Source organism: Mus musculus, chromosome 7 (genome assembly GCF_000001635.26).
Source record: "Mus musculus strain C57BL/6J chromosome 7, GRCm38.p6 C57BL/6J".
NCBI classification, from domain to species: Eukaryota; Metazoa; Chordata; class Mammalia; order Rodentia; family Muridae; genus Mus; species Mus musculus.
This window is the reverse complement of record NC_000073.6, coordinates 60,257,430-60,270,645: the sequence shown is the minus strand read 5'-3', so window position 1 is coordinate 60,270,645 and position 13,216 is coordinate 60,257,430. Positions and strand designations below refer to the sequence as shown.

General features: G+C 36.2%; 1 protein-coding gene and 1 long non-coding RNA gene across 2 annotated transcripts in view; both read left to right on the top strand.

The window, feature by feature from the left end:
* Positions 1 to 13,216, top strand: part of Snhg14 (small nucleolar RNA host gene 14) — a 1,177,441-nt gene that overhangs the window by 179,532 nt on the left and 984,693 nt on the right. Inside the window, exon 4 of the long non-coding RNA NR_146211.1 lies at positions 12,734 to 12,961. This is a non-coding gene — a long non-coding RNA (small nucleolar RNA host gene 14). The remainder of the gene's footprint in view (positions 1 to 12,733; positions 12,962 to 13,216) is intronic.
* Positions 1 to 13,216, top strand: part of Snrpn (small nuclear ribonucleoprotein N) — a 467,683-nt gene that overhangs the window by 179,532 nt on the left and 274,935 nt on the right. Inside the window, exon 4 of the mRNA NM_001349690.1 lies at positions 12,734 to 12,961. The gene's annotated coding sequence lies outside the window, so the exon portion shown is untranslated. The remainder of the gene's footprint in view (positions 1 to 12,733; positions 12,962 to 13,216) is intronic.

Here is a 13,216-nt window from a genome sequence, read left to right as displayed (position 1 = left end):
GTGCAAGACCAAGAGAGCAGAAGACTGAGGAGGGGGAAAGCAGCCCCTCTTCTAGTGAGTCAGCCATATCTGCCTCTTGCCAAGTAACTGAGGGGCAAAGCCTAGATAAAATGCCAACAACTCCCATTTAATGTACTTCCTTTGTAGTTCTACTTTGGGGATTAACTCTAGTTATATTATTATGATAGCATAAAGGAGCACAAATAAAATATTCCTGTACACCTGTCTCACTTTTCTAAGTGAGATTTGGTATTGCAGATGAGGTCTTTTGTATTAGTCTGTAGATGCTCCTGTAAAGGAGAAGTAATAATATGGCAGATTAATACATCAGCTTGCTTATTTTATAGAGAAATAAAACAAAGGAGGTTAAAGTGTGGATAATTATGAATAATAAAAATATCATGTGTTTTCTCACAAAATATGTTATAGTTCCTAGAAAATGGAATCAGAACAGAATGTGAATATGATTTTAGACTATTACCGACACAAATGTTTCAGAAGATCAGAATGCCTCACGTTCTATTTTGATTGATCATTGTGTTATTTCTGTGATCCTACTTCTGTGCTCATAAAGATGAACTGGTGAAAACACACACACACACACACACACACAGTTAGAGAGTCCCTAAGCTTTATGGGTTAAGCTTGCACTGGTCTTTTGTATGTTAAGGACAGAATCTGATTTTATTTTTCAAGGTATTAAAATAGAATTTACATCAATATGTACATTTGAAATCATCTTTCCCCTTAGGAAGAAGTGAGGTCAGCAGGTAGTGAGAGAAATAGAAAGGATACATGAAATAATCTTTACAATTCAAATGTGGTAATGCAATAATAATTATGTCCCTGTCATTTGATGGATCTACTTAAATACTTAGACATATAGACATCTTTATGCCATGCTTAATATCAATCGCTCTGAGACACAAGGAGGTAGACCTGCTGCACAGTGTCATATGTAAATGCAAATCAAAAGTCATGAATTGACCTATACCCTAAGTTACATGTTGCCTCAAATCTTAAAAAAAAAATTCTATCATACTGCACTAGAACCTATATTTTAAAGTTTTCTCCATTGTTCCCAATGAAAACTACTAATAGCTGCCTTTTTCACCTTCAGGGAGTTATTTTGAAAGTACATAAAACACCTTTTTCTACAAATACCCTGTATTTTGGAATGACCAACACAAATGATAACAACAAAGAGTACAATATATTTCAAAGATTAAGCCTGCTAAAAACAAAAAAGATACAAAAATTGTATAGAAGACCATAAAGTTTGAAATTTTTTGATCCATTTTTGAAAATATTTTATTAAAAATCATTTAACATTTCATAATTTAGTTTGTCTGAATGGTTTATTAGGAGTTAAAAAGTAATTCAATATTTCTTTTCTCCCAGTTTGATTGAATTTCCTTTGAAATAGTTAAGTATAGAAAGTGAAGAAAACCACTTAGGAGATATAAGATTTATAAAGTATTTGAAAAGAAAAAAATCACATGATCATAAAGAAGCCTAATACTGTCATATTTACCATCAGTGGGACTGTCACAAGCAGAGGAGCAGGCAGCACCCTTCACCTCTGCTTGTTGGTATTTTTAAGGAAAACAACAATACCAACAACAACAACAAAAAAAAAAAACCAAAAATAATATGACACATGATGTATAAAGAAAGGGATTTAGGGTTATATACACCAAACCAGAATTCATTACTGAAGCTGAGTGATAGCATTCAAATGATCAGGCACTTAAATTTTACTTCTGAGTTGAAATTTACAGCAATTGATGACTGGTTCATGGAACATAGGGGCTCTATTACATAAAGCATATTTAGGAATACATTAATAAGGTGTCGTAACTCTAGTTCAGTAGCTTACTACATTCCCCACATTTGATTTCAATATTCTGAATCCTTAACTCAGAGTATGGTGAAAGTACTCTTAGTATTTATACTGTATTTTATTTTATTTTATTTTATCACCGAGGTAGCAGGGATACAAAGGAAGTAAACATCAACATCTACAAATATATATTTGGATTCATAAAACAGTAGGACTGAGAAAAATATCCTTTACACTGAAAAAATGTGGTAACCATGAAGTTAGCCACCCAATCAGATCATAGTCCCTATACTGAGTTGGCTGTTCATTTCAAATTTTGTAACTATGGTTCTTCCAAAATATTTGTGATACAAAAGGACTCTAAAAGCTTATATATGCACTGATTTGCCAATAGTCACCACAGGTAGTCATTTTCCCTTTTTTGCAATGAGAAGGGTAGTAGTTCTTCTGAAAGTGGGGGGCGGAGTTTCATTTGGACTACTGATATAGTATTTTTATCAAGGGTCATGCACTTTCTTCTGTAACTCCTTCTCAGTTAAACTTAGGGTGTCATTATCAGGACACAGGAGGTAGGAACTCTGGTCCAAGGCCACGAAAAGATTAAGACAATGTGTCCAGGGTCATAGGAAGCATATTATTCATTGACACATTCTAAATAGATACCTCGCAACCACATTAGCTGGGATAGGTTACATCAAATTTCAGCCACTCCACAGATTTCTGGTTTTGTAGAACTGTCTAGGGTGAATGTAGTATAGAATATTTTAGAGCAGTTTTAGTCCATAGCTGATTTCTCCATGGTGCCTGACAGTTGAGCAGAAATCTTTTGGGACACATATGAACTAGGACAGAAGGCATAGATGCAGTACTTAGTGGAAAATCTGTAACTTCTGGGTATATTTGAAATTTTCACTCCTTGGTCTTAGTATTTCAGAAAGTAGTAGCAGTACTGAGACTAGTAGATGATGTGCACTCATACACACACACACACACACACAGAAAGAGAGAGAGAGAGAGAGAGAGAGAGAGAGAGAGAGAGAGAGAGAGAGAGAGAGAGAGAGAGACGCTTAGGAATAGGCAGTAATTGTATAAGCTTAGACTTATGATTGACAGTTATACTTATCTGCAGTCCACTTCCTTATGACCTGTAACAGGTCGAACAATCTCACAATTCACGGAATTTTTTCCTTATGTTTTTATATTTATTACATAATATTTACAGTTATGCATTCTATTAATTTATTATATAGCCTAATCACCATTCACCTCCCGGTCTGTCCTCCACCCCCTCCCCATCTTCCTTTCCTCCCCTGTCTCAAATAGGATGTCACCATCCCCTCACCCCACCCCATCAGACCAAACCTCAGCATAAAAGTATTTTTTTTATAATTTAGCATTACTACAATTCATAACATGTATTTAAATTCTCATTGTAAAAGTCTAGTTGGGTGGAGGAAGGGGGGTTGGAGACAGGGAATGGAGAGGAGTTATAGGATATTGAGGAGTCGGAGGGTGGACTATAGGGGAATAAAATCTGGAGTGTGTAAAAAATAGATAAATAAAAGAAAAAAGGTAAGCTAACAATTGTCTATAAGTTGCTGGAAAATGCTAATGACTGTGAATAATAGCAAAGGCAGATTTTTGAACCATTCTTTCTTCTATCAAAAAAGCTGGAATATATAATGAACAGAGTTATTTTAGCAGAGTGAGAAGGATTTTAACGTTTTAACGCTATAAGTAAAGGACAAGTAAGGAAAATTTTACAACTTGAGCTTCTGACTATACTCCTACTCACTGCTTTATCACTAGCAGATTAATAGTTTATCCCAACTCCATTGATTAAAGTTCACACATGAAATTCCTTTTTCAGATCCTATGATTTGGATAAATCTTTTTTTTTCTTTTTTTTCTTAGATATTTTCTTTATATACATTTCAAATCCCAAATGCTATCCTGAAAGTTCCCTAAACCCTCCCCCAGCCCTGCTACCCTAACCATCCACTCCTGAATCTTGGCCCTTGCATTCCCCTGGACTGAGGCATATAAAGTTTGCAAGACCTAGGTCTTCCCAGTGATGGATGACTAGGCCATCTTCTGCTAAATATGCAGCTAGAGACATGAGCTCTGGGGGTACTGGTTAGTTCATATTGCTGTTCCACCTATAGGGTTGCAGAACCCTTCAGCTCCTTGGGTGCTTTCTCTAGCTTCTCCATTGGGGGCCCTGCGTTCCATTTTATAGATGACTGTGAATCTTAATCACCCTTTTTCCCCAGTCTGATCATTTTTCATGACATACAAATGGATGATTACAGAGAGTAGTCATTGAAAAGCAATTTCTTTAAATAAGGGAATAGTGAAAGGTAAAATTTTAGATAACTATAGCAACATGCTATCTGGAGTGGATTTTTACACTGTAATTTTTATCTGTTTAAAGTGAAAACTGTGACCTAAATAAACCATTTTGTTTGTCTTCCTTTCTCTTCAGGGGACCTAGAAGCTCTAGAAAAACTAAAAGAAACAAACAACAAACAAACAAACAAAAAAGAAAAATCAGGACCTGTTTTACATATGAAATTTACTGAATAGGCAGCAGTTGCTGAAATGATAAGGCTAAAATTAGCCATAAATATCATCAAATTTCTGACAGAATAATTTGAATGGGAAGTCTATACAAAATATTCCTTGTATCAAGTGAAATAAGATAGTTTACCACTATCTGAACATTGTTTTCTTAAATTGCAACAGAAGGAAGCATCAGGTTTAAGTTTCTAGACCCACAAGATCTGAGAGATTGTCCTGATGTAAACAAACAAACAAACAAACAAACAAACAAACAACCTGAGAGACTGGATCACCATTGTGAGGCAAACAGGATCTAGAGGAAAAGGACAATTTTGTCTAACAGTTACCAGTACCACAATATTGGTGGCATCCTCTTCTTTGGAAATGTTCATAGAACTGCTGCAAGAAACTGGAATTGTTAACTATTAAAGAATCTTAATTTTGGATTTTTTTTTTATTTTGGCTTTCTTTTCTTCATTAGACACTTTACTGCAATACTTAGCAGATCTCTGTTACTTCCAAAGAGTTTTGAGGGCCACCAATTAAGTTTACCTCATTTTAAACAAACTTTACTTGTTTTAGTTTTTTGCTTCAGATTAATTCTTGAAAACATCTACAGAAGATGAAATAAAGCTTTTCCCAATTAGTAAATTACTTATGTAACTGATATAACTGAAAGCATAGTTCTAACAACACTAACAAATTTAGCCTTTTATAAGGTACCTGGCCATTAATTGTCTTGACTTAATTCTATTTACAAGTTTATACCTTGGACTTTATAAAATTAGAATTTTACAGCTTTCACATTACTAAATTTTAAACTTAAATTATGATTTGGAGATCAAACATCAAACATAAAATATTAAACCATAAGTAGGGTCCACACAGGGTGGATAATATTTATTTTATTGATTTTTTATAGTACACATTTATAGGATATCACAGATTTTTTGTATAAATCAGTTTCTTCAAATAGCTGTAACTTAAATAAAGTTAGCAAAGGCAACATATTACACATGCATCTTGAAGTCAGTTTGCACTAGCCTGACTAGAACTTAGGAGTTTATAACAATTTATCAAACATGTCCATTTATCCAACTTATGATATTCTTTCTTTTGCAAGTTCCTTTTCCACCAAGTCGTTTCCTTTTATCTGCACCTAAGAATGTTTTATTGTCCTTTTATAAGTGATATTCAAGGACCCTCTCTTATTCTTACCCTCTCCTTCAGCTCCTTTTGAATATGGAATGGGTACCTATACTTTCTGGCTAACATCCACTTCTCAGTGAGTATACACTATGCATATTCTTTTGCATCCATGTGACCTCTGTTAGTATGAAAATTTCTAGTTCCATCCATCTGCTTGAAAAATTCATGATGTCTGTTTTTAAGTAGCTTAGAGTATTCTATTATGTAAATTACCTTATTTTGTGTATCTATTCTTCAGGTGAGGCGACTCTGGTTTGTTTCTAGTTTGTAGAAATTATGAATGAAAGAACTATTAGTATATTGGAGCAAGTATTATTGTGCTACATTGTAGCATCTTTTGAGTATATGCTCAGGACGATTATAGATAGATCGTCAGGTAGAACTATATCCAATTTTTTAAGAAACCTACAGATTGTTATCCACAATGGTTGTAGGTATGAGTAATCAACCAAGGACATCAAGCACTCTCCTTCAAGGAACTATGAAAGAAATTTAAAGAAGGGGTTAGATAAACATACAACCCTGTAGCATTACAGACATGACACCATCAGTACTTAGCCTATTTAAACTAAATAATAATTTCTACTGGACAATACACAGGCTGTATTCAGGAACCATGGTAAAAAAATACTTGAAAGCTGTAGAATTGTGCCTCTTCTATATAAATACTATCCAGATATTCACCAATTTTTTGATGGTGTTACACAAATAGCAAAGTTTAATATTTATTGACTGAATAGATGGACATGTTGTTTTTAGGTAAGTCATGCCTCTGTAAATGTAATACTGCAGTTTTACATATTCTTGATGATAGTCACTTCTGGCATGATTTGAAAATACATCACTCCATTTGCTGAGATGTATTTCTGCGGGCTATGATTTCTCCGTTTCTTTCTTAATGGCTGTTTTTTTTTCTTTGTGTTACTATATATATTAGTGATTAGAAATGGGATAAGATGGGGAAAATTGTGGCTCAAAGAATATTATGAATATACCAGTTGCAATGTCTTGTCTCTCTAGGTTCATTTCAGCAGAGTAGATGCAGGAAACTATCACCTACATAATAGTTTTCATCCACCAATCTGCTAGCCACTAGAAAATATTTCTCTAACAAGCTGTCTCCTTATACTTATGGATAACTTTATCTGTTGAAATATATATCACTTTTTCTTTGTGTTCTTCTAAGCATCAGGGCTTGATCAAATTTGAATGACAAGCAAATTAAAGGATAGTCTCATGTATATAAAGTGAGTTTGAGTGGACTCTGCTAGCTCAGATGGAAAGTACTGCGTCTTTTTGGAACTTTTGTAAATTTCTTTAACACAACTAGATCAAGGAACCAGATTATTGTATAAAGTTATTTATTGTATATAACAAGAAGGAAGGATTATGGTATATGAAAGGGTATGCATGCTCATATACTCTGTATTGCAGCATATCCCAACTGCAGGCATCTAATGAGGTGAAACCTGTGGCCAATTGTTTCTATGTACACTGTTAACATCCCCATGGAAGTTGCAATACCACCTAGACTTACATGGGAAAAAAATTTATAAATATAGTGGATCAGCTTATTGGGTTATTTTACATTGCCATGGCCAGAAACAATAAGAAACATACTTGTATAATTTAATAATCTCACACAAGATTTCTATATATTTCTTGTTGTTTTGTGGTAAGATAAACATGAGTGTTCATACATACATATATTAACATGGCTTTTAAGAGTATAAGACCTTAACAGCTGTCATCCTATACTCCCTTTATTAATTCTATAATTTTTTAACTTCTGATTTAAATGCAGTATATTATTTTGGGTACACCAACTGTGAGTTAAACCATAAACAAACTCTTAATTCTACCTCTTTGAGAGGCTATCAGTCTTCAGTGAGCCACCAGCCCAAAACAGAACTGAATTACTGATGGGAATATTATTCAGGTCATAAAACTCAACAAGTATACAACACTGCCTGTTTAAAAAAAAGAAGATGCACTCTTTCAAAGTGCATAGTTCTGGGAAAGTCTCTAAATATATTAACTGTGTTTTCTTTGGTTTGGTTTGTACTGTTTTGTTTTTTTGTTTGTTTGTTTGTTTGTTTGTTTTTCTGCATTTTTAGTTCTGGGTGTTCCTGATAAATATAAATATATCAACCCAAGCTATAGGTGATGTGTTGAAAATCTCATCCTGGGAAAATATACAGAACAAAGGATGCAATTACTGGATAATTAATAAATATGTTTCCATTGCCTTAATCTTGTGTTTCAGAAGACTTCTTTTGTAGACACATCACTACACCTCCGAATCCTATAAAACTATATTTCACTAGCCTTATGCTTGACAGATTTTTATATTTATATGATTTAACCAGGGCTTGTACATAGATCTTGTGTGCACAATGGCCAATATATGAACTGAGCTCTCCATATAGCCTCATTTTTTCTTACATTTTATTAATATATGAATGAAATCATAAATTTCTGTTCTTATCAGTTGTTTGACTAGTTTTGTTATCAAAGCCATCATATACAATTGTCTGGAAAAAATAATTTAACATGCATGATTATTATAAATAATTTGCATTAATTATTAAAATATTTTATTTACTAACACGGGAATTAATCCTGAATGTTCATGATTAGAACCTAAAAAACAACCACATGAACTTGGAAGGAGACACTCTCCTGGCAATTCTTGAATTCAGATTTCACCATCAGCCATAATCTACATCTACGTTTTCTGACTGGAAGACAGTGAGTAGTTGCCATGTGGCTCCTCAAAGACATTATTCATTTATTTTGTACAATAAAGGCATAACACAGATAGAATGATGCATTAGTTGGTATGAAGTTGAGAACTAATCATAGAAAATGATGGCATTAGAGAAATATAAAAATAAGTAAATAACTATTTTACAAGTAGTTTGGGAAGTTTCCACTGTAATTTGCACAACCATATACACTCTTCACATGTACAATAATACTCCCCACCTCTGGAGATTTTTGAACTCTATAGACCTTTCTAGATATAAGCTAAGGGGTATGTTTAAATTACAAAAGTAGGGTGGTTAATAGGATAGCAGCAGAGGCCAGATACATCAATTGGGACATTATTGGACTCAGTTCAGACGTTGAAATAGAGGATAATTGAAGAATTGAAGAGGATATAAGAGGAATGATTCTGTGAAAATTAGCGAAGTTTTTGCACACAATGTTAGTGCCTGACATGCAATATGATGTGTCCAACATTAATGTATGTGTCAAAGACCAACTATGACACTGCAGAGCAAACTACAGAAGTCTGCAAGTCACAATGGCATGAGTTAGTTGTAAGAGCAGCTGCAGGAAGCTGGTCCAGATAATGACAGGAACTGCTGCCTATGTCAGGCAGTGATAAGACAGGATATGGGGGTCCAAACATACAAACACACAAACAAACAAACAGAATGGTTGAAACAACTGCCAAGTTTCAGCAATTTGTTTTTTCTCTCAACAGCTATTTAGATCAATTAAGACAAAAGTGTTTGTACTACACATGTCCTAGAGACACTCACTAGCAAAACATAATCTTCAAACACAGATTAAAATCTATATTTGTTACCTTAAACCAGTAATTATTTAGTCATTGATTAACAAAGTTTGAATAGTCCAAGTCTATAGTAGCAAGTTAAAGCCTGTGCTTGGTTGACAATCATCTGCACTTACTCAAGAGCAGTTTGCATATCTCCATCTTATTTTTGAAGTTCAGATCAGCTAAGGTGGCTAATCATTCATTCTCTGTTCTTAAAATAAAAATATTTGTTCTTTATTGTAAGCTTAGGGTTTCCTGGAGCCCATAGAAAACCTGCTACCTTATTCCTAGATCACAAGATTAGTGAACTCAGGCCCAACTTAGACTGCATGCTTTTTTGACCAATAACTTGCCCCAAGTCTATCCTTCTTGCCTCTCAAATTACGTGCTTGTAATTCATGTTGAATGCTCACTGTATGCGTTTTTGTAACTCACACAGTTTTTGCCATTCTATCAGGAATGGTCACACTGTTTTTTAATTCTAACATAAAAATTTTTCTTTTTCCAATTTTATTATGTATTTACTTCATTTACATTTCAAATGTTGTCCCTGATGCCCCCAATACCCCCTCCCTGCTACCCTACAGTCCAACTTCTTGGCCCTGGTGTTTCTCATGTACTGGGGCATATAAATTTTGCAAAACCAATAGCTGACTGTGAGCATCCACTTCTGTGTTTCCCAGGCATTGGTATAGCCTCACAAGAGACAGCTATATCAAGGTGCTTTCACCAAAATCTTGCTGCCATATGCAATAGTGTCTGTGTTTCGAGGCTGGTTATGAGATGGATCCCCGGGTGGGGCAGCCTCTGGACGGTCCATCCTTTAGTCTCAGCTCCAAACTTTGTCCATGTTTCTCAGCCTGTTTATCCTTTGTATAGAGAAAGGCCACTGACTTTTTTGAGTTAATTTTATATCCAGCTACTTCACTGAAGCTGTTTTATCAGGTTTAGGAGTTATCTGGTGGAATTTTTAGGGTCACTCATATATACTATCATATTACTGCAAAAGGTGATATTTTGACTTCTTCCTTTCCAATTTGTATCCCCTTGATCTTCTTTTGTTGTCTAATTGCTCTGACTAAGATTACAAAAACTATGTTGAATAGGTAGGGAGAAAGTGGGCAGCCTTGTCTAGTCCCTGATTTTAGTGGGGTTGCAAGGATTTTATTGAGTATTTTTGCATTGATATTCATAATGGAAATTGGTCTGACATTCTCTATCTTTGTTGGGTCTTTCTGTGGTTTAGGTATCAGAGTAATTGTGACTTCGGAGAATGAATGGGGTAGAGTTCCTTCTGTTTCTATTTTGTGGAATAGTTTGAGAAGAACTGGAATCAGATCTTCTTTGAAGGTCTGATAGAACTCTGCGCTAAACCCATCTTGCCCTAGGCTCTTTTTAGTTGTGAGTATATGAATGACTGCTTCTATTTCTTTTGGGGATATAGGACAGTTTTGGTCATTAATCTGATCTTGATTTAACTTTGGTACCTGTTATCTGTCTATAAATTTCTCCATTTATACCCAGGTTTTCCAGCTTTGTTGAGTATAACCTTTTGTAGAAGGATCTGATGGTGTTTTGGGTTTCCTCAGGATCTGTTGTCATGTCTCCCGTTTCCTTTCTGATTTTGTTAATTAGGATGCTGTCCCTGTGCCCTGTAGTGAGTCTGGCTAAGAATTTATATATCTTGTTTTCTCAAAGAACCAGCTCCTGGTTTGGTTGATTCTTTGAGAAAATTCAAATAAACAAAGGTAAAATGATATTAAAGGAATGGAGTAACAATAAGGGGGCCTGGTGGCTACTCTAGCAGTTCAGACAGGACTGTGTGCACCAGGGACATTGGGACACAGGTGAAGCTTTAGTGATTTGGGGATTTCTGATTTCTGATATAAACTGTGAATTAGGTGAAGTTTGGGGATAGGTTAGTGATCTTGATAAGCATATGAAATTATTTCTTAAGTTATTAAAGAAATTTTTAGTTCTGAGCTGCCTGAGCTACATGTATTTCATGCAGAGAGCATCAGTGTCGTGGCACTTCTGAGTAGTTACTTGTTGGAGAGTTTTTTTTTAAATTATCTTTAATCTGTTTTTTGTTTGTTTGTTTAGGTTTTTTTGTTTTGTTTTGTTTTGTTTTTTACAGTTCAGTCATTATCCCCTTCTTGGTTCATCCTCTGACAGTTCCGGATCCCATTCCTACTCCTGTTTCTCCAAGAAGATACCCCTCCATATCCTGCCAGGACTTGCCACTCCCTGGAGCCTCAATGTTTGATGACTTTTCACTCACTGAGGCCAGACCAGACAGTTCCCTGACCCGTCCAGCAGGTCCAGTTATTCGAGGATCTCGAGAGGACCTCCTCCTAATAACCAAATGGGGGGTAGAGAGAGACGAGGGCCTTGTGCGAATAACGACACAGAAACCGTTCTGGAATGCATCAAAGCCCCCAAATGTTTTTGCCAGGCCCGAGGTTTAAATGTACAAGCAAAAGGGGAAGTGCCTTTCAGCAGGAAGGATGGGGCAGTAGAATTGCACAAGGAAACAGGGAAGTACAGATACTTATCAGCGGGAGGGATGGGGCAATATAAGCAAAAGGAGAAGTATTTATCAGTGGGAGGGGGGGCAATAGAATTGCACATTCTTAGGCAGTTACACGGGGAAGCAGGAACTTGGTGGTATCAGGGTATCTTGAAGTCAGGACATCCGGCGCTGACTTAGGGCTGGAACAATCTGTGGTTGTTCTCAGAGCGGTGTGTCGGTGGCCTGCTTTTGACCCTCTTTTCTTCTTGGGGGGAGAGGCCCAATTCAGAGATCAGGACAATAGCGTTGCCTAAATAGCTCCCAACAGTTCCCTGTCTGAAAAGGAGACACCTTAGATAAAATGCCCAACACTGGGGAGAGGGAGCTTGTAGAGTCCACTTCCAGTAGAAAGATAATGCCTCAGTGGAGGGATGAGGTTGTCATTCCACAGTCACAAACTCTGTCCCAGAGATGTAGCTGTCTCTTGTGAGACTATGCCGGGGCCTAGCAAACACAGAAGTGGATGCTCACAGTCAGCTATTGGATGGATCACAGGGCTCCCAATGGAGGAGCTAGAGAAAGTACCCAAGGAGCTAAAGGGATCTGCAACCCTATAGGTGGAACAACATTATGAACTAACCAGTACCCTGGAGCTCTTGACTCTAGCTGCATATGTATCAAAAGATGGCCTAGTCGGCCATCACTGGAAAGAGAGGCCCAGTGGAAACGAAAACTGTATATGCCCCAGTACAGGGGAACGCTAGGGCCAAAAAAAAAAAAAAAAAAAAAAAATGGGAATGAGTGGGTAGGGAAGTGAGGGGGATGGTATGGGGGACTTTTGGGATAGCATTGGAAATGTAATTGAGGAAAATATGTAATAAAAGAAAGATAAAAAGAGAATAAATTCAGAAAAAAAATAAAAGAACTGCAGGGGCAAAAATGGATAAAAGACTGAGTGAAAGTGACCGGCACAATTTGAGATACATCTCAAGGGGCTCCAAGACCTGACACTATTACTAATGCTGTTGTCTGCTTACAGACAGGAGCAGTCCTCTGAGAGGCACATCAAGCAGATGACCAAGACTGAAGCAGAAACTTTCACTCATCCAATGGACAAAAGCTGGGGAACCCTGTGGTTGAATTGGTGCAAGGCTGGAAGAATTTGTGGAGGAAGGTGATTTCACTGAAAAACCTGCAATCTCAACAAACCTGGACCCCTGCAATCTCTCAGATTCTGAACCACTATCCAAGCAGCATGCACTAGCAGGTATGAGGCCCCTGACACATAAACAGCAGGGACCATGCCCTTATATCTGGTGTTCCATATCATAGAGAAAAAAATTCATATGCTCATATCTAAAGGTAAGAATATTACTTAATGAGCAATATATCCAGCCTACATATTTTGATATTATACCAAAAAGTACCAAGTGTATATAATTCAACATCCATACTTATAAACACATTGTAGAACCCTACAATTTCTTACAACTCCAGGTATAAAGCTGTCCTAAGAGTTCAT